Here is a 20,970-nt window from a genome sequence, read left to right on the forward strand (position 1 = left end):
GACGGCCATTAGCCTCGCCGCCAGCGTTACCAGACCTCTCCTCCCGAGGTTGACCTCTCTTTTGGCCACTCTTCTAAACTCTTATATATATATATATATATATATATATATATATATATATATATATATATATATATATATATATATATATATATATATATATATATATATAAGGGGAGTGTTTGCCGGGCTTTATCTTTCTTTTCATTTATTTTTTGGAGCCCTTGAGCTGTTTCCTTTACTGTAAAAAAAAAATGTCGTACTCAGAACATTGCATTTATCAGTTACAGAGCCCCAAAAAATGTCGTATCCCACCAATATCGACATTCAGTTAAAGTTAGCGTAAAACCGTTAATTACTGATGGTTTTTGTCATGGTTATGGACCAAAACCGGAAAATGGAAAATGCTGAGTACGACCATCTGGTAACGCTGCGCCCCGCCCCCTCCCGCCGCCCCTCGCATCCGTCACCCCACCGCGTCATCACCACCCTTCATCATGGGGACGCTCGCTCACTCTCAACTTTCTACCCCCGCTCCAAGCACACTCTTTCTCTTCTTCTATCTATCCTCCCTTTTCATCTCTCCCTCTCGCTCATCCTTTTCCTCTCTCCCGTTTCCTTTTCCTCCCCTTCTCTCCATTATCCTTTTCCTCTCCTCTCCCTCTCCCTCTCTCGAGGCTTCTTCCCATGACTTTACACGCCATCAATTTTTTCGACCTTCCCGCCACCGAAGTCAGCCGCCGTCGCCTTCATGAACACCTCGACGCCACTTTCACAGCTCGCTATGATGGGTTAGTAAGCTCCCAAGCCAATATTAAGACTTCGAAAATTCCTTGTATCGTGTTTCGTGTTTAAATTGAAGTTCGGAAATTGGGGGAAACTATACACTAAGGAAATCTCTTCTCATGTATCAGGTGGTGAGTAGGAAAGCCACCGTTAAGAAACATAATCCGCGCAGCTACCGGGTTAAGGGGGTATGGGATTGAGTGCTTTGGTTCGGGCTGTTAGAAAGACACGGTGTTGGACTGTGGAATTGGAGCTACTAGACGCCGCCCCGGGAAGGAGGATCACGTACTAGGCATAGACGGAAAGAAAGATAAGAAGGGATGTTTGTGATGATGAAAATGATGAGGTTGAAACGGTAAAAATGAGCGATGATACAGATGATTTCCATAAACTTTGCGAAGAAATGACGAATGTCTAAAATGGAAAAGGGGATAAGAGGAAATGATGAATGTGGAGATATAAAAGGAAATGCAAGGAAATGATGAATGTTAAAAAATGAAAACAAGGAAATAAAAGGAAGTGATGACTGTAGACAAAAAAGAAAAGTAGGAATAGAAGGAAATGATGAATGTAGAAAAAGAAAAACAGGAAATGATGAATGTAGAAAAAGAAAAACAGGAAATGATGAATGTAGAAAAATAAAGATTAAAGGAAATAAAAAGGAAATGATGAATGTAGGAAAATAAAAGGATAAAAATAATCAAATGTAGAAGAAAGAAAAAATAGAAGGAAATAAATGGAAATGATAAATGAAGAGAAAAATACACTATGATAATAAACGAGTACAAGGAAGCCCCAGTGCCTCCTCGCTCTCTCATGCACTGGTTCCGTTTTTTGGGCATTCATTAATTTTTCATGTGTATAGAAAAGGCTGACGGCCGCCGCCGCGGGGCCGGCACGCTATCGCCGCCCTCACTCTTTAATTATAAACACGCTGAAGGGAGGGAGGCAGCGGCGCATCCAATACAAAAAGTAAATTAAACGTCTTTGTTTCTACTATCTTTTTAAGTAGCCTATTTTTTCCTTCCTATTGAGGTTCTCTTGGCGTTGAGTATCGACCTTTCATTCTATTCTTTTACACACGAGAGGAGGCAGAGTAGGCCGCCGGGCGCCCCCCTGACCTCCTTTCTACGGTGAGGGAGGGCAGGCCGCCCCAGCAGGACACGCCGGGGCTCCACGGGTCCGTAGGCGCCGCCATGCCGCCCTGTGCACAGCACTCCGCCAGTTAATAAAGATTAAGCTATTCTTGTTAGTGAAAGAAAAAAAAAACACATAAACAGGTACTGAGCGCGGCGCGGAGAAGAGGCTGGAGGTTGTTCCCCGGCCCGGGCAGTAAGTATAAGCGTCGGGCCGCCACGCCGTGCAAAGTGACGACCGCCGAGGACGACGTATAAGTCAAGGAGCAAATATCATACATTTTCACAAGATAGATGTAGATTAATAGTTCACAATTAGTGGACAGAACTCTGGTCTCCTCGCCGCGCACCCGCCTCGGGCGCAGCGCGGACACGCCAACCGGATGCTTCTTCCTTAAGCGCCGAGTGCATGTTTGGGGTCATCAGTTTGACGGCGAAGCGGCGGCGGCGGCGACGGGGAAGCGACCGGCCTGCAGCCCGGCGGGGATGTGTCGGCCTCAGCTGGAGGTGCGCCGTGGGATGGAGCGTGGCACAAGGAGGCGGAGGCCGCAAGCTGGGAGGAGAAGGGAATGAGGGAAGGCCGCAGGATGAGCAGACGAGAGGATGAAGGTGCGGGTCACATGGACAGAGTTCGATCCCGGCGAGCCAATCAGGTCATGGTGGGGGCGGGACGTGCCGGGCCCCGCTAACAGTCCGCCTTGTCCTCCGCCGCCTGGCCCCTAACGGCCTGTCACCGCCGTGGTCCGTGAGGGTACGCAATGTAGCACGCACGCAAGGGGGGGGGGGGGGGGTCCAGGGCCATCCGTCACGGGCGTCAGTAGCCGCTGCGGGGCGCACCGACGCTCACTGGTCCGGCGCGAAGACACGGCGACACTAATTGACGCACGCCATAATGTGATGCGTACAAGGAAGCGGCTTGTCCTGCAGAGCCGGGCGTCCCCGCGGAGGACCCACCGCGCGGCACTCAGGCCCAGCGCCCATCCATCGCGCGGCATACTGCTGCGGGAAGCCGCCCCGCAGGTCCCCGGGGCCGCGGCCCACAGACGCTGCCAGGGACGGGAACCCGCCCCGCGCCCGCCGCACGGTGGGTCGCCTCTCGCGCCATGACATATAACTCGATAAACTTTCCCCGCCTGTCATTACTAACTGTTCAGGCAACGAAAAAACGTCCTCACTACTTAACGGATCCAACAAGCCGTGGAGAAACGACGCGCCCTGCATGTAAAGGAGCTTCACCTCGCATGCTAATATAAAAAGTTAACTTTAATAAATCAAACAAATATACAAGTTTCCCGGCCCATAACTGCATGCACATGTAAGGAGTAAATGCGGCGAGCGACACAATTACTAAACATGCAACGCAGCAAGTGGACGACCTGGCGGCGGCGCGGGTCGCGGCGCCGACGTGCGGCCGTGGCGAGACGCGGCTTGCCACGCCCCGCGCACATAAAAAAAAATATAAATTGATAAAAAAAAAAAAAAGATAAACTACGAGTAAAGAATGTAAATCGTTGAAGCACCTTAAAATATAAACCCAACATATTAACAAGATTTCTTTACGAAAAATTAATAGTGTGTGTGTGTGTGTGTGTGTGTGTGTGTGTGTGTGTGTATCATTAACCATGGTCTGATCACGCGCTCGCCTCGCCTGTGCCTTCCACGAACGAGCTTTAACCCTGCGTGACGAATCTTTGGGTACGCCTGGAGCCTCACACCACACCCGGGAGGCGGGACACAACCCCGCCTGACACCCGGCAACCAGTCACAGCCGGGTGGACAGGACGCGCGGATGAAAGCAGACTGCCTATGCTTTCCACTACGCCCTGGAATCGAACTCGGGACCTCTCGGTTGTAAGGGGAGCATGCTAACCACAGCAGTGAAAAGAAAATCAGAAATAAAAGAAAGGCGGCGGCAGAAGGAGAAAGAAAATGAACCTAATCTTCTTGAGAACGAGTCAGTGTTGTTAGTGAAGGGAGAAGGAAGGGTAATTAAAAGGAGGGGAGACAATGGTGTGGAAATGGAAAGGAGTGCAAAGAAGTTAAGGGGAAATAATTGTGAAGTTAAAAGTATAGAAAAGAGGAGGAGGAGGAGGAGGAGGAGGAGCTGAAGAAGAAAAAAAAACAAAGAAGAGGAAGAAGACAAAGAAAGATGAGGACGACGTTGATGATGAGGATGAAGAGTGGGAGGAGGGGGGGGAGGGGGGGTTCACGGGGGCAGGTCCAGCCACTCAAACCACGGTCTTTCCACTGGCCCGCCGCGACGCCACAGGAGCACGCCAAACCGGGAGGCAGAACAGTTAAATAGTGCCTTTAGTTCCGCTGTTCGCCAGCACGCCCACCGCCCCTCAGCCTCCGCGTGTGCCTCCCTGCCTGTCCGTCTCCTCTACTGTCTGGCTGCCTGACTCTACGACTGTTTACTTGCAAGCGTGTCTGCCTGTCCGCCTGTCCGTCTGTCCGGCCGTCACACAAACCGCTTCCTTGTTTACTCTTTGCTTGCTTGCTTCTTGGCTCACACCCGGCGCTGTTTGTCTTCCTTCCAACTTGCTTCTTTGATTGCTTCTTGCTTCCCTCCGGTCTCATGCACTGCCGGCTTGTTCTTGTGACGTCTTTGTGTCTACCTCCTCTTCGTCATCTTCCCTTTCCTGTTTGTTTGGTATCAGTTTCTTCTTGTGAGCGCCTACTTCCTCTTCGTTGTCCTTCCCTCCCCTCTTTGTATCTGCTTGGTCTTGTGACGTCTTTGTGTCTATCTCCTCTTCGTCATCTTTCCTTTCCTGTTTGTTTGGTATCAGTTTCTTCTTGTGAGCGCCTACTTCCTCTTCGTTGTCCTTCCTTCCCCTCTTTGTATCTGCTTGGTCTTGTGACGTCTCTATGTCTATCTCCTCTTCGTCATCTTTCCTTTCCTGTTTGTTTGGTATCAGTTTCTTCTTGTGAGCGCCTACTTCCTCTTCGTTGTCCTTCCCTCCCCTCTTTGTATCTGCTTGGTCTTGTGACGTCTCTGTGTCTATCTCCTCTTCACCATCTTTCCTTTCCCTGTTTGTTATGCGTCCCTATTTTTCCACGTGCCTGCAGACTGTACCTCTCGTCTCGTGCCTGCTTTCTTTCACTATCTCCACGTTTTTTCTGCCCCTGACTACCTGCTTGCTACGTTAGTGTTCCTTAGTCTCTCTGTCTATCTGATCTTCGTTATCTTTGCTTCACTTCTTGATTGTTTTGTATCCCTGTTTGTACATGTTATGGCTGACTGTGCCTCTAGTCTTATGCATGTCCCGTTAGTGTTCCTTAGTCTGTCTATCTCTTCATCGTCATCTTTCCTTTCCGTTTGTTCTGTATCGCTGTTTGTCCACGTGCTTGCAGACTGTACCTCTCCTCTCGTCTCATGCCTGCTGTCTTTTACTGCCTTCCTGTTTCTCTGCGTCCCACTACCTGCTTGCTCGGTTAATGTTCCTTTGTCTCTATGTTTCTTTCTTTATCGTCATCTTTCCTTTACCTGTTTGTTCAGCATCGATGTTTGTACACGTGTTTGCAGACTGTACCTCTCGTGTTATGCCTTCTTATTTCACTACCTCCCTGCCTCTCTACGCCTGAACATTTGCTTGCTCCGTTGTTGTTCTTAATTTGGTCTGACTACCTCCTACCCATTATAACATCCTTCCTACACGACTGTTTGCTTTGTGTCCCTTCAGGCGTCCTTACAGACTGCACCTCTCGTCGTATGTTTACTCTCTTTTACTGCCTCCCAGTTTCTCTCCGTCCAACTACCTGCTTGGTCCGCTAGTGTTCCTAAGTCTGGCTACATCCCACCCATTATAACATCCCTCCTCCGCGACTATTAGCTTCGTATCCCGGCTGTAGACCGCACCTCTCCCCTCATGCCTGGTTGCCTCCTCAAAGCCCCTTACGCTGGAATTCTCAATCTATCTCTTCCCCCTTCCCGCGAGGAAACAAGGCTTCGTGGACCAAACCGTATTCTCAGTGACGAGGAGTGTCTTTGATGCAGCGCGCGAAGCGGCGAGCGGGAAAGAAATTAACTAATTTCCTCTCTTGACGCTCTTCGCTAATATCTTCGCACATTTAATGCTTTATTACAACATTTTTCCATGTTGCTGTGTTATTAATTGGGTATAAGAACAATTTAAATTTTCTAGGCCTTATATAAAGAGTCATACAATGCGAGAAACATTATTTTTTCTGTTTATTCAAGACTTCACGGTTCCTATGATAATTTAAGCCAACACTGGAACGCACCTCCCAGCCAGCACGCCCCGCCCTTCAGACTCAACTATTCACAACAGTTCTCCTTTTTAAGCGTTTGTAGGGCGGGCACTTCAAACCATAAGCATGAAGATTGCTGGGACAAATTTAAAAGTGACGGACTGACAGCCAGGCTTCGGCCTCCGGGCGAATGTTTCATAAGTCTGTATGAATATGTGGTGGTATGTGGTACTTCGTGCTTGGCTTCGCACAGCCAATCTCCAAACTCGTGACGTCACCTGTGGGTGGAGCTTAGCAAAGCTCAGCAATATAGCTGATACCATTTTCCACCCACTGATAGGAGCTCTAAGGCTAGTTAAAAATATATTTACAAGGGAGAAATAACGAAGGGAGAAAGAGATCTCATGGAACAGGAGGAGAATAAAGAAAATAAAAGCAGTTTATTCTAACGAGGTCTCCTAAGCTCCGCCCACAGGTAACGGGACGATATCAGAGCGAAGCAAACATCGCCACGGGTACCAACCAATTAAACCTATCAATGTAAATTTTCTACTATATATAGTGTCTGTCACTGTATCAAGCACTGCTTACATAAGTACTTGCCACACAATATTTTCCATTATAGAAATGTACCTAAAATGCATTAATGTTTCGGTTTTCAACGTTTGTTTGATTTTCAGTAGTACCAACACTACAGGGAAAGATTGCTTCGAAGGGGGAAAAGAAACTAGCGTTTGATAATATCTCTTCACGGAAACACACTCTCTTAGGGAGCGGCCACACTCCACGCGGTTTGCTGGGAGGGTAGAGAGTAGCGGGACGCCTAGCGGGTCTGAGGCAAGAACAAACACATGTTATCTAATAGGAGTGGCCATACAGGACGCTTGGAAACCCTTACAGCCCCTGTGACCTCTACCCTCCCAGCAAACCTCGTGCAGTGTGGCCGCTCCCTTAGGGTGCGGCCACACTGCATGCAGTTTGCTGGGAGGGTAGAGGGTAGCGGGGTGCCTAGCGGGTCAGAGGCAAGAACAAACACATGTTATCTAATAGGAGTGGCCATACAGGACGCGGGTAGCGGGTTCCCTCCAAGCTTACCCGCTACCCTCCCAGCTACGTGAACCCACTGGATGTCGGTTAAAATCGCTCAGTGGCTTGCGGGACGCCAGGCGATACACCAGCTCAGATATGAGTAGTGAAGAAATAATAAGTGCTATTTTTCTTTTTGTTACTTATTTCTGAGGTGTTATTCAGCACTAATGTTACATTGCTCTAATAGGTTTGTTTATTTTAATAAATTTGATGTACGGTACGCTATGTATACGTGGTTGTGATTTACTTTAAACATTTCCTTACCTCAGTGTTATGACCAGTCACTGTTCGGCACTAACTGATTTTCTGAAGATGGTTATCATTTTGGTCAGCCGCACTTCCAGTTAATTCAGCAAACAGTCGAATGTTTCAGGAGTCATCCGCAGGTACTCAAAAAACTTATCGTCGTACATGCGAGCTTGACAGTACACTGTTGAATTCACCACATCTTTCTCGCTGCTTGTTAAAGTCGTGAATCCAGCAAGATCTGCCGACATCCAGGTCATCTATTTTCAGAGACACAGTCTCACTTATAAGCAATTTTCTTGAGAATTTTGACAATGACACTGCACCGAGTGGGTGTCACCAAAACCTAAACAACGCGATTTTTCCTCTTCTGATGTGAACACGATATCGCTTGCCTCTACCCGCTAGGCGTCCCGCTACCCTCCCAGCAAACCGCGTGCAGTGTGGCCGTACCCTAAGCGACGCTTCGACGAAGAGGGAAGAGCTTCACTGAAAATTCCGCCGTTAGTCAGCCTGCCTTCTCTCCCTTATTATACCCTCCCCCCTTGAATCACTGTCCTGTATCACTGTGAATACTTGCTCTCCTTTACGTTACCACAACCTAACCAGTGTACTATTTGTTTTGGGTTCTTATATCTATAGTTTGACTCCCTTAATATATCCTCCACACTTGCATCATCGTCCTGTGTCACTGTGTATGCTCTTCTTTACGTTACCACAACCTAACCAGTGTACTATTTTTGTGTTCCGATATTTAAACTTGAGCTCCCTTATTTATCCTCCACACCTGAATCATCGTCCTGTGTCACTGTGTATGCTCTTCCTCTCCTTTACGTTACCACAACCTAACCAGTGCATTATTTGTTTTGGGTTCCGATATCTATAGATGGACTCCCATAATTAATATATCCTCCACACTTGAATCATTGTCTTGTCACTGTATAATCTTGTCCTCTTGAACGTTACCATAAATGAACATGTTAACTTTCTTGCTAGTAGAAGGTAGGCTATCTCTCACGTTATGCGCTTACTTGCTTGACTGTTCTCATAAAGTCCGCGGATAGGGAGGAGGTAGGAAGAAACAGGGACAATAAGGAGAAGAAAGTGTTAAGCAAGGACTGTATCGAGATGGCCAAGATAAGGAAGTTGGAAATGAAGGAAGGAGAACACAAGACGACCACTAACCACTATGCTCTCCCTGCTACGCCCTACTGACTTAACTCTAATCGATGTCCTTGAAGAAAGTGTTAAGCAAGGGCTGTATCAAGATGGCCAAGATAAGGAAGTTGGAAATGAAGGAAGGAGAACACAAGACGACCACTAACCACTATGCTCTCCCTGCTACGCCCTACTGACTTAACTCTAATCGATGTCCTTGAAGACTGTATCAAGATGGCCAAGATAAGGAAGTTGGAAATGAAGGAGAACACAAGACGACCACTAACCACTATATGCTCCCCCTGCTACCCCTACTGACGAAGAAAGTGTTAAGCAAGGGCTGTATCAAGATGGCCAAGATAAGGAAGTTAATATTGAAGGAGAGCACAAGACGACCACTAACCACTATGCTCTCCCTGCTACGCCCTACTGACTTAACTCTAATCGATGTCCTTGAAGAAAGTGTAGAGCAAGGGCTGTATTAAGATGGCCAAGATAAGGAAGTTGGAAATGAAGGAAGGAGAACACAAGACGACCACTAACCACTATGCTCTCCCTGCTACGCCCTACTGACTTAACTCTAATCGATGTCCTTGAAGAAAGTGTCCTTGAAGAAAGTGTAGAGCAAGGGCTGTATTAAGATGGCCAAGATGAGGAAGTTGGAATTGAAGGAAGGAGAACACAAGACGACCACTAACCACTATGCTCTCCCTGCTACGCCCTACTGACTTAACTCTAATCGATGTCCTTGAAGAAAGTGTCCTTGAAGAAAGTGTAGAGCAAGGGCTGTATTAAGATGGCCAAGATGAGGAAGTTAGTATTGAAGGAGAACACAAGACGACCACTAACCACTATGCTCTCCCTGCTACGCCCTACTGACTTAACTCTAATCGATGTCCTTGAAGAAAGTGTCCTTGAAGAAAGTGTTAAGCAAGGGCTGTATTAAGATGGCCAAGATGAGGAAGTTAGTATTGAAGGAGACACACAGACGACCCACAACCACTATGCTCTCCCTGCTACGCCCTACTGACTTAACTCTAATCGATGTCCTTGAAGAAAGTGTTAAGCAAGGGCTGTATCAAGATGGCCAAGATAAGGAAGTTGGAAATGAAGGAAGGAGAACACAAGACGACCACTAACCACTATGCTCTCCCTGCTACGCCCTACTGACTTAACTCTAATCGATGTCCTTGAAGAAAGTGTAGAGCAAGGGCTGTATTAAGATGGCCAAGATGAGGAAGTTAATATTGAAGGAGAGCACAAGACGACCACTAACCACTATGCTCTCCCTGCTTCTCCCTACTGAATTTCCTCCAATCAATGTTCCCTTCTGACTTTCCTCCAATCGGTGTCCCTCACGTCCCTGCTCTCCCCTTCCCGGCTCGGCGTAACCAGCACCCACCAGCCTCCCACACGGTTCTTTGGGCATGTATCGCCTTCTCCTGCGATGTCTGTTATTCAGGTAAAGACGAGAACGGTATGAATGTGAATAAAGGACGGCTTATATTTTTTTTGTATCCGCTAGGTGTGTGTGTGTGTGTGTGTGTGTGTGTGTGTGTGTGTGTGTGTGTGTGTGTGTGAGCCTTCCCGTACACAAGCTTCTCTCCTCTCCTCTCCTCTCCTCTCCTCTCCTCTCCTCCCCCTTCATCTCTCCTCTAACAAAGCTCTATAATTCTCTTCCCACGATCCTTTCTCTGCAGTTCTTATCTTCGTATTCCCTACTTTTAAATTTATTCTCTTACACAAACAATACCGTATAAATACTCTCTCTCTCTCTCTCTCTCTCTCTCTCTCTCTCTCTCTCTCTCTCTCTCTCTCTCTCTCTCTCTCTCAGCGATATATAATGAGCCAGAGTAATGCTTGCAATCCTTCTTGACAAGGAAGGAGGGAGGAGAGAGGGAAGAAGGGAAGGGAGGGAGAAAGGGAGGGAGGGAGGGAAGGAGAACATACATCCAGTTTCTGAACCACCACTTCCTACTTCAAGGAGGAGGAGGAGGAAAATCACCTAATACCTCAATATCTAACCAAACACACACACACACACACACACACACACACACACACACACACAACTTTTTCTTGTCTTACGAGAGGAGACTTTCAAACATATAAAACTTTTAGGACACATATCTGTTACAAGTCCACGTCATTGTGTCTGGGCATGTGTGTAGCAGGTGTGTGGGCAGGTGTGCATGGGAGGAGGAGGAGGAGGAGGAGGAGGAGGAGGAGGAGGAGGAAGAGGGGGAGGAGGGGAAGAGAAAGTAGAGGAAGAAGAACAAGAACAAGAAGAATAAGAAGAAAAATAAAATGAGAAGAAAAAAAGAAGAAGAAGAAGAAGAAGCGGAGATGCAAATATCCAGTCGGGGTCCCACAAGGCGAGGACACGATGGGAGGAGTTACGAAGCGATTCTGGCGCGCTGATTGGCTGGCCGGCTGCGGGGGTCGACGCTGATTGGCTGTGAGAGAGAGAGAGAGAGAGAGAGAGAGAGAGAGAGAGAGAGAGAGAGAGAGAGAGAGAGAGAGAGAGAGAGAGAGCGTGTGTGTGTGTGTTAAATAGGTCAGGTCAAATCATGTAGGGTCAGGTTAAGTAGGTGGACAATGCCTATGCCTGCAAATGCCTGCATCACCACCACCACCACCACCATCACCACCACCACCATCACCACCACCACCACCATCACCACCACCAGCAACACCTTTCCCCAAGCACGTCTCTTCATCACCTTTCTCCCCAGCCAGCCCGCCAGCACACCTGCCTCCCTTCACCCTCTCACGCCCATCGCCACCATCTGTTCCTGTGTAGATATTCCCAGACGCTTCCACCTCTCACAACATCTATTTCCAAAGGCGAAAAAGGAGATCAATCGGGTTTTAACGAGTGCTTTTTTCACAATCATAGCATAGAAGAAGGGTCAAACTACCACCAGGGCCGTTAAACTACCCCTGGAAATGCCCGAAACTCCTGCGAAAGCCCTGTCAAATGTGAGTCTGTGATCCCCGAAATGGTAGAGAAAGGGGTCCCTGCTCCTCTGTCCCTCTCCCCGTCCTGTTCTCTCTCTCTTGTTTTCAACGTCCCTTTCTTTCCCTGATGATTACGTGTTTGTTTTCCTTCCTTCCTTCCTGTTACCTTTTCCCCTTTCTGTTTCTAGTTCTTCATTTCCAGTTTCATCATATTTTGTCCCTCTTCAACATACTCATTTCTTGTTTGTTTGTTTATTTTCACCATGTTTCTTTGAACTACATTTGTCCTATCATTTTCCTCACCCATTTTCATCTATCTTCAAGCTCTCTCATTCTCTTCGTCATCGTCGCCTTCTGCACATTCAATATTTTTTCACTTCTTTACCCTTCTTCTTTCTTTATCTCCACCATCCTCGCCCTATCTTCTTCTTTCCTCTTTGTCCTTTCTACTCATGTTCCACTTTCTCCCCTTCGTCATCATCCTCATCGTCGCCTTCTACACATTCAATATTCTTTCACTTTTTTACCCTTCTTCTTTCTTTATCTCCACCATCCTCGCCCTATCTTCTTTTCTCCTTGTCATCTCTCCTTACGTTCCACTTTCTCCCCATCATCATCCTGACATTATTCTCTCCCTAGACACAAGCATTATCATCTTTTATCCTCCTTTCACTCCATCTTCGTCTGATCTTCCTCATAACTACCTTCCCATATTTTCTCTCTTCCTCCTCCTCCTCCTCCTCCCTTTCACCCCTTCCCTTAGTATGCTTTCCCGGCCGTGGGTCATACACACACACACACACACACACACACACACACACATACACACCGTTCAGCTTAACTTGACGGATTAGCCCCGCCCCCTCCTCCCCTTCTACGGCACGTCATTGGTCAAGTTGATGGATAGGCCCCGCCCCTTCCCATCCCCGGACACACGTGGTTGGTGACTGCTTGTGGTGGAATGCGTTTGATTACTGGTTGGTTGCCCGGCGCCGGCTATTGTTTCATATCCATCAACTTGGAGACGTCGACAGGCTACGAAGGTGTTGTATACGGATAGTCTCTCTCTCTCTCTCTCTCTCTCTCTCTCTCTCTCTCTCTCTCTCTCTCTCTCTCTCTCTCTCTCTCTCTCTCTCTCTTCTTTTTCCTTTACTTCCCTATTTTCTTGTTTTCTCTTCTGTTTCTTTTCTTCTTTTGTGTCTCTTCTTTTTATTTTGTGATCATTTTTCTTTTGTTTTTTACTATTCTACTCTCTCTCTCTCTCTCTCTCTCTCTCTCTCTCTCTCTCTCTCTCTCTCTCTCTCTCTCTCTCTCTCTCTCTCTCTCTCTCTCTCTCTCTCAGCCGGTCTTCAGGGGCGCAGGAGCTCTGATATCGCTCCCCCGCCCTTAAAATATGTAATATACGGAACACGCGCGGCTGGGAAGAGAAGAGAAGAGAAGAGAAGAGAAGAGAAGAGAAGAGAAGAGAAGAGAAGGGAAGGGAAGGGAAGGGAAGGGAAGAGAAGAGAAGGGAAGGACACAGAAGGGGAAGGAAGGAAGGAAAGAAGGAAGGGAAGGAAGAGAAGGAAGAAGGAAAGAAAGGAAATGGAGAGGAGAGGAGAAGCGAGGAGAGGTTAGGCCCCTTTCAGACGTATCGGGTATCGACCGACGCCGTGAACGACACGTTGATGTAGACGTTGAATTGTTGATTAGCCTGGTTGAAGAGAGGCCTGTTCTCTGGGACAAAAGAAGGAAGGAAGGAAGAGAAGAGCAGGATGTCCATGATGAAAGAATGGAGGCACTGGAAGGAGAGAAGGACAGGACGGCGTAAAGTCGATACGTCTGAAAGGGGCCTAAGAGGAGGAAGGAAAGAGAAAAGGCAAAGAAAAAAAGCAAAGCAAAACAAAACAATAAGGTGCGGGAGGAGCAGGAAAAGTGAGACTGATGTACTTTGTTATGGTAGGCTAATGGAGCTTATGTGTTGAAGGATCCGCAATCTGTAACCTTTCCTATAGTGGGCATCTAGCATCCTATAGCAAGTGCAGATGTGATAAGCGACTGATCTACTACTACTACTACTACTACTATTTACTACTACTACTACTGCTGCTGCTACTGCTAATACTAATAGTACTAATAATATGTGAGTTGAGCGCCGAAATGTTTAAGAATAGGACACTAAGCTTTCACAAGTCCAAAAGGGAGATGAATTTGTAATTATTGGTTCTAATGAGTGGTTTTTAGGTTCACGGTACAGAAGAACTATCATCAGGGTCATAAAACTACCCCTGGAAATGCCCGACACTCCTACGAAACCCTTGTCATTTACGTGAACCTGAGCGCCGAAAAGTTTGTCACTGTGACCCTAAGCTTGCACGAGGACGTAAGGAGAAAACATGAGGCTGCTCGGCTTACATACGGTCGCCACGGAGAACCAGTTACCCAGCCTCTGCCCTCCTAGCACTTGAGGCCTTGTGCGGGGAACGAAGAGTATCGCGGAGGTGAAGGGGTCGCGTCGGTGTTTTTGAACGTGTAACCGAAGTTTAGAGTGATGCTGGGAGGGCCGCAGACGAGGCTGGTGTAGCTAATTGGGGGAAGGTCTCCGCGATGCCCGTCACGGTGGGAAGAAGCTGAAGGCAGTATTTTTAAACGTATCGCCGCCTCAGTTCGCCTGTTGGAAAAGCCGCTCTTATAAGTTGCTGGGGTTTCCATGTACCGTTTTGTGATCCTAGCGATAGTTTTACCCGACTTCTGCAACTTGAACGGGGAAACCAACCATGACAACCCGGATAATCTTCTCTATTTGAAAAGCCTCTCGTATAAGTTGCTGGGGTTTCCATGTACCGTTTTGTGATCCTAGCGATAGTTTTACCCGACTTCTGCATCGTGAACGGGGAAACCAACCATGAAAACCCGGATAATCTTCTCTGTGGCCTTGTCGCCGCCTCAATTCACCTTTTGGATAACCCTCTCGTATAACTTGCTGGGGTTTCCATGTACCGTTTTGTGATCCTAGTGATAGTTTTACCCGACTTCTGCATCTTGACGGGAAAACCAACCATGAAAACCCGGATAATCTTCTCTGTGGCCTTGGGAAATAGTCGCAATGGGAGCCCGAAACGTTTAAGAATATATGGCCTTAGAAGTCGGTATTTTCAGACGTTCCCGCCCCTCACATTAACAACTTCCAGAGGCCGAAAAGGAGATTAATCGCGTTCTCCTGACTATTCCTTCACGTTCGTTGTACATACAGAAATATTTGTCCAACACCGGGGTCATAAAACTACCCGCCACAAGTCCTGCAAAACCCTTGTCAAATGTGATTCTTCGCAAATAGATAACCAACCACCTGGTGACGGGGAGCACAGAACCTTGTACTGTTTTCCTTTCCTTTTCTCCCTTTCTCTACCACCTTTATTTTTCTGCTTCTTCCTTCCTTCCTCCTTCAATTCTTTATCTTCTCCTTCCTTCCCAGCCTAACCAAACCTTACTGGATCGCCACCTCACCTAATATTATACCCAACGCCAGATAGAGGGGGGAACATGACGCTCACGACTGCCTTCCTTTCCTTCATCCCTCTCCTTCCTTTCTTGCCTAATCTAACCACACTGGATCGCCACTTCACATTATATTAGACCCAACGCCAGATACAGGGGGAACATGACGCTCACGCCTGCCTACCTATCCTTCATCCCTCTCCTTCCTTTCCAGACTAGCCTACCCTCACTGGATCGCCACCTCACAAAGCATTAGATCAAACGCCAGATAACTCTAATTTTTGCCTCCCCTTCCTGTTTTCTCCTGTTCTTTTCCCCTCTCCTTCCTTCCTTCCTTCCTAGCCTTACCTAACCTAACCTCCCATAACACAGATACACTAAGCACCAGGCACAGGCAGGCCCACAGCTCTCATCAGTGGCCAAAGACTTGTAAGAGGCGGCGAGGGTAACGCTTCCCCCGGTGTCCCCATAATAAAGCCAAAAGAACGCTGCCTCGATGATGTTCCCGTGCCGTGGTAAGCCTCGCCGCCACAAACACCGCCACCATCCCCATCACCATCACCACCATCGCCTACGTGTCTTGCCCATTGAAGGTGTGGTGTCGTTACGCTCAGGTGGTTCAAGTGGTCGTCGGCTCCGGCACTCAGCATACCTGCCAGCCTCCGCCTACCTGGTTAACGAGCCCTGGCCGATGTGCCTGTTTGGTGATGCTGTCTGTGGCTGTCATCACGCCGGAATACCTGAATCGAGTGTGTGCAGGGAGGGGGGGGGGATGGAGGCAGGAAGGAAAGGAAGCAAGGAGGGAGAGATGGGAGGAGGAAGAGGATAGACGGGTAGAAGGAAACAAGGAAGGAGGGATGGAAGAAAGGAAGAAAGGAGGAAGAGAACACAAAGAAAGAACAAACAACAGCAGACCTGCTGGTCCTTACGAGGTTGTTTGTGACAAGCTACACTAACTATCTAATCAAAGGTGGAAGATGAAGGACAGCAAAGGCGAAGGCTCCTCCCCACCCCCCCATCCCTCCAGCCAAAGCTGGCAGGAAAGGAAAAAGAACCATGCAGCATGGAAAAACTGCATGGAATTTATGTAGGAAAGAGGAAAGAACTACCATTACTGCTACCACTAACCGGGCAATAAAAGCGGACAAGGACACCAGTATTCGAAAGAACTTAACGTTATTACGACAATGAGTAATATCTTAGTTGCTGGTTGGATTCAAAACACTTGTCTAATCTATTCTTGAAGGCCGTAACTGTTGTACTATCAACGACATCACAAGGTAGAGAGTTCCAAACATTAACAACTCGATTGAAGAAGAAGTGTTTAGCTTCGTGCGACGAGAATCTTTTACCACTTATCTTCAAATTGTGATTTCTTCTTGTTCTATTTGATCGATCAATTGTAAAGTAATCTTCCGCATTAATATCACTGAATCCTTTGAACATTTTAAACACTTCTATTAGATCGCCTCGCATTCTTCGTTTTGATAGGCTGAATAAATTTACTTCTTTAAGCCTTTGTTCATATGACAAATTTCTCAACCTAGGAATCATCTTTGTTACTCTTCGTTGGACCCGTTCCAACTTTTCTATGTCTTTTCTGTACTAGGGAGACCAAAACTGTACACAGTACTCTAGACGGGGTCGAACCAACGAATTATACAGTTTTAATATTACTTTTTCCGATTTATTATTAAAGACTCGTCCGATGAAGCCAACCAATTTGTTTGCAGGAGGGAGACGTATGCGTGTGTGTGTGTGTGTGGGGGGGGGGGGGGTAAAGGAAGGAAGCAAGGAGGGAGAGCTGGGAGGAGGAAGACGATAGGCGGGTAGAAGGAAACAAGGAAGGAGGGATGGAGGAAAGGAAGAAAGGAGGGAGACATGTGCGTGTGCGTGCGTGTGTGCGTGTGTGTGTGTGTGTGTGTGTGTGTGTGTGTGTGTGTGTGTGTGTGTGCGTATCGTCCCTTCAGCACCATCCTAATCAATGCGCAAGACAAAAATGATAATTCGAAAAAAGTTTTACAAGCTATTTTTTCCGCCGTGTCTCGAGGTTCCCAAACTAATATAGGCAGGAAGAGGCTCGCGTGTTGCCCACTTTACTCGGCTGGGCTGGAGGGGGGAGAGAGGGAGGGAGGGAGAGATGAAAGGAGGGGAGGGAGGGAAGAAGGGAGAGAGGGAGGGAGAGAGGGAGAGATGAAAGGAGGGGAGGGGGGAAGGAGGAAACGAGAAAGATGAGAACGAGTTGGGAGAGAAAAGGGAAGGAAGGAGGGAGGAAAGAAATATAGATAAAATGGAGAGAGTATACGGAAGGAGGGAAGGAGGGAGAGGTGGGAAGAGAGGGATAGTCGAAAAGAAGAAAACGAGGAAGTAGGGATGGAGGTAAGAAGGGAGGAAGGAAGGAGGGCAGGAAAAAAGGAAGGAAGGAAGAAAGGAATTGATCAGAGGGGGAGGGAATGGGAAAAGAAACTGAGAAACTGAGGATGGACAGATATGAAGGGAAGGGAAGAATCGGGTAGGGAAAACGAGAAATCACGGCCCACTGTTGCATGCTAGGATCACAAAATTACGATCTTCTGCACTTTGTATCGTGAACATGAATCAAGCGTAACTAATCCCTCCGTTACAATACCTTTCCTCTGCTGTAACACGACAAAAACCTCCTCTGTGTGGCAAAACGAGAAATCATGCCTTTGTTACATGCTAGGATCACAAAATTACGATCTTCTGCACTTTGTATCGTGAACATGAATCAAGCGTAACTAATCCCTCCGTTACAATACATTTCCTCTGCTGTGACAAGATAAAAACCTCCTCTGTGTGGCAAAACGAGAAATCATGCCTTTGTTACATGCAAGGACCACAATATGACGATCTTCTGCACTTTGTATCGTGAACATGAATCAAGCGTAACTAATCCCTCCGATACAATACACTTCCTCTGCTGTAACACGACAAAAACCTCCTCTGTGTGGCAAAACGAGAAATCATGCCTTTGTTACATGCTAGGATCACAAAATTACGATCTTCTGCACTTTGTATCGTGAACATGAATCAAGCGTAACTAATCCCTCCGTTACAACACATTTCCTCTGCTGTAACATGACAAAAACCTCCTCTGTGTGGCAAAACGAGAAATCATGCCTTTGTTACATGCTAGGATCACAATATGACGATCTTCTGCACTTTGTATCGTGAACATGAATCAAGCGTAACTAATCCCTCCGTTACAATACCTTTCCTCTGCTGTAACATGACAAAAACCTCCTCTGTGTGGCAAAACGAGAAATCACGGCCCACTGTTGCATGCTAGGATCACAATATTACGATCTTCTGCACTTTGTATCGTGAACATGAATCAAGCGTAACTAATCCCTCCGTTACAACACAACACATTTCCTCTGCTGTAACACGACAAAAACCTCCTCTGTGTGGCAAAACGAGAAATCACGGCCCACTGTTGCATGCTAGGATCACAATATTACGATCTTCTGCACTTTGTATCGTGAACATGAATCAAGCGTAACTAATCCCTCCGTTACAACACATTTCCTCTGCTGTAACACGACAAAAACCTCCTCTGTGTGGCAAAACGAGAAATCATGCCTTTGTTACATGCAAGGACCACAATATTACGATCTTCTGCACTTTGTATCGTGAACATGAATCAAGCGTAACTAATCCCTCCGTTACAATACCTTTCCTCTGCTGTAACATGACAAAAACCTCCTCTGTGTGGCAAAACGAGAAATCATGCCTTTGTTACATGCTAGGATCACAATATTACGATCTTCTGCACTTTGTATCGTGAACATGAATCAAGCGTAACTAATCCCTCCGATACAGTACTCTGCCTCTGCTGTAACATAAAGAAAAACTTATATGAAAGGCAAACGATAAAGTATGCCTTAGTATATCCTAGAATCACAATATCACGTCCTTCCCTTGCATCCCAAGTCATAATTACGCCTCCGTTACTTCACATGAACCCCATCTAACCTTCAGCACAGTGACGATAGATGTTTCCTTGGATACACGTTCTTCACTGCGACTCTGTGGGGTCATATTTTTTAAACATTTCGGCGCCCAAGGACACGTATTTGACAAGGCTGAGAGTTTCGAGCACTTCCAGGGGTAGTTTCATAACCCTTCCATTAGTTTGACCGTTCTTCTATACCATGAACGTGAAGAAACACTGATTTGCACCCGATTGATCTCCTTATCGGTCCAAGCACATATCTTTGACAAGGCTGAGAGTTTCTAGCATTTCCAGGGATAGTTTCATAACCCTTCCGTTAGTTTGACCGTTCTTCTATACCATGAACGTGAAGAAACACTGATTTGCACCCGATTGATCTCCTTATCGGCCCAAGCACATATCTTTGACAAGGCTGAGAGTTTCGAACACTTCCAGGGGTAGTTTCATAACCCTTCCATTAGTTTGACCGTTATTCTTTACCATGAACGTGAAGAAACACTGATGTGCACCCGATTGATCTCCTTTTCGGCCCAAGCACATAAACATTGACAAGGCTGAGAGTTTCGAGCATTTCCAGGGATAGTTTTATGACCCTTCCGTTAGTTTGACCGTTTTTCTATACCATGAACGTGAAGAAACGTTCATTTGAACCCGCCTGATCTCCTATTCTGCCTCTGGAAATAGTTGATGTGAGAGGTGGAAGCGTCTGACAAAAGCGACCCGCGTCCCGTTAGCTTTCCCCGCCGCGTGCCTGCATCGCTTCACCGGAAAATAAGTAAAGTTTGTGGTTGAATAGCTCGTCAGTCTTCAAGGGATGACGCAAGGCTCACTCACTCACACACTCGTGTATTCATATCTCGAAGTCAGGTTCCTTGTGATTGATTCTCCATTGTTTGTCTTGAATTGCACATCCGATTTACCAGACCGTACCACATTTTTTCCCTCCGCCCTCCCGCCCTCGAGAGTCGCTGAATCCTTAATCTATCTTGGGAGGCGACAACTGGACTTCCTTTCCTGGCGCGGCCGACAAACATGGGAATAAATGATTTAGCCTTGCACGACGCAGTTTATACAGGTCGTAAACGTGTACATGAGGCTAAGGACCGGGCTTTGAGGGTCACCTAGGCACCGCCCCCACCATCACCATCCTAACCCCGACCCACCAACACCATCTCCAACTTTAGTGCCATCCTTTGTATTTTTTTTTTTTTTTTTATTAAAGGAAGCAGCTCAAGGGCACAAACACAAAAGTCCCCTAAGCACTAATCTTGTAAAATCAAACACAAATGAGACCCCTCAACACGTAACACTTGCAACATTACTTAACTCTGTCTATTCAATCCACGGTGTCAATTAAGAGTGGAGGAATTAAGTCAATGTAGATCCCGGCCAGGAATGAGCTATCACCAGCACCGCCAACTTAGTGATACACGGAATTACTGAAAGAACCGCCCTTCAAGAGTGAGAGGCTGCACATAACGATCAACTTGCGCTGTTGTTCACGTGTGTTCTGCTGCTGGAAAGAAACATTCGGTGCCGCAGGAGAAAGGAAAAAAAAAGAAAGAAAAAAGGTAGGAAGGGACGACACAATGAAAGAAAGACGGAAACAAGAAAAAGGAAAAAGGAAGTCAAGAGAAAGAAAGAAAGAAGGAAGGGAAGACACAGTGAAAGAAAGACGGAAAAAAGAAAAGGAAAAAGGAAGGAAAGAAAGACAGAAAGAAAGAGAAAGAAGGAAGGGAAGACACAATGAAAGAAACACGGCAAAAAAGATAGAAAAAAAAGAAAGAAAGAAAGAGAAAGAAGGAAGGGAAAACACAATGAAAGAAACACGGCAAAAAAGATAGAAAAAAAAAAGAAAGAAAGAGAAAGAAGGAAGGGAAAACACAATGAAAGAAACACGGAAAAAAAGATAGAAGGAAAAAAAGAAAA

At 46.7% G+C, this 20,970-nt stretch overlaps 1 long non-coding RNA gene across 2 annotated transcripts; it reads right to left on the reverse strand.

Moving 5' to 3' along the window:
• Positions 1-16,540: 16,540 nt before the first annotated feature.
• On the reverse strand, positions 16,541-20,656 carry LOC126983499 (uncharacterized). Of its 2 annotated transcripts, none has more exons than XR_007735946.1 (3): positions 18,457-20,656; positions 17,997-18,298; positions 16,541-17,694 (listed from the first exon to the last, which is right to left on the reverse strand). It is a non-coding gene; the product is annotated as an uncharacterized LOC126983499 (long non-coding RNA). The 2 variants fall into 2 exon arrangements; XR_007735945.1 differs by having other exon boundaries at positions 16,541-17,722; positions 17,874-18,298.
• Positions 20,657-20,970: the final 314 nt, after the last annotated feature.

The sequence above is a fragment of the Eriocheir sinensis genome, chromosome 5 (assembly GCF_024679095.1).
Source record: "Eriocheir sinensis breed Jianghai 21 chromosome 5, ASM2467909v1, whole genome shotgun sequence".
Lineage (NCBI taxonomy): Eukaryota > Metazoa > Arthropoda > Malacostraca > Decapoda > Varunidae > Eriocheir > Eriocheir sinensis.